Consider the following 723-nt stretch of genomic DNA (forward strand, 5'->3'; position numbering starts at 1 on the left):
TCTTTATTTTACAGGCTGACTTATAGAACATTCAGCATGCTATTTTTTCAATAACTACACTGAAATTTGCGTTTGTTTTCAGATATTCAATCTGTATGTGTGTTTTGTCTGGAAATTAAAGTGATCTTTGAAATATAAACAAAGCCTGTAGGTTTACACTGAGGAAGTAAGATCATTTCGTAGACTGACCGAAACAACCCGTTTCACCTTTTGTCCATTTCGGTGGAATTAGTGACCACACGTGAGTTGTGATCAAAGCTTAGTCTTATATCAGCTTAATTAAATCCACTCACCTCGGGCAAGGTATATAACGGTAACCCTATATTAAGTATTTCGTAGCTGCGTATGGCCGTAACTTCGGGATGAATTATGTATCTCACATAGTACAGGGGCATATTGGGTTTCCTTAGCTGCTCCTCCTGTTTCTCTTCCCTGAGGGCTACAGCAGTCACCGTCTATTTGGTCTTTGTTTCTTTTGTCGCTAAGAAGACTAAATTCAATTTGGGTTTGCGATTAATTATTGTAGTTTTGATACGATCAAAAATCGTGTATGTTAAATATGGCGGGGTTTGGCCGTAGAGTTTTGTTTGGGGCTCTGCAGGTGGATGTCATTTGTCAGGGAAGGGGAAATTGTGTTTAACCATCATTGGGTTGCAAGCTGCAAGTCTTTTGGGTGCAGTTTTATACAATATATTTTTACATTGTTTGCATTTGTTTTTTTAT

Source organism: Penaeus monodon, chromosome 25, assembly GCF_015228065.2.
Source record: "Penaeus monodon isolate SGIC_2016 chromosome 25, NSTDA_Pmon_1, whole genome shotgun sequence".
Classification (NCBI taxonomy): Eukaryota; Metazoa; Arthropoda; class Malacostraca; order Decapoda; family Penaeidae; genus Penaeus; species Penaeus monodon.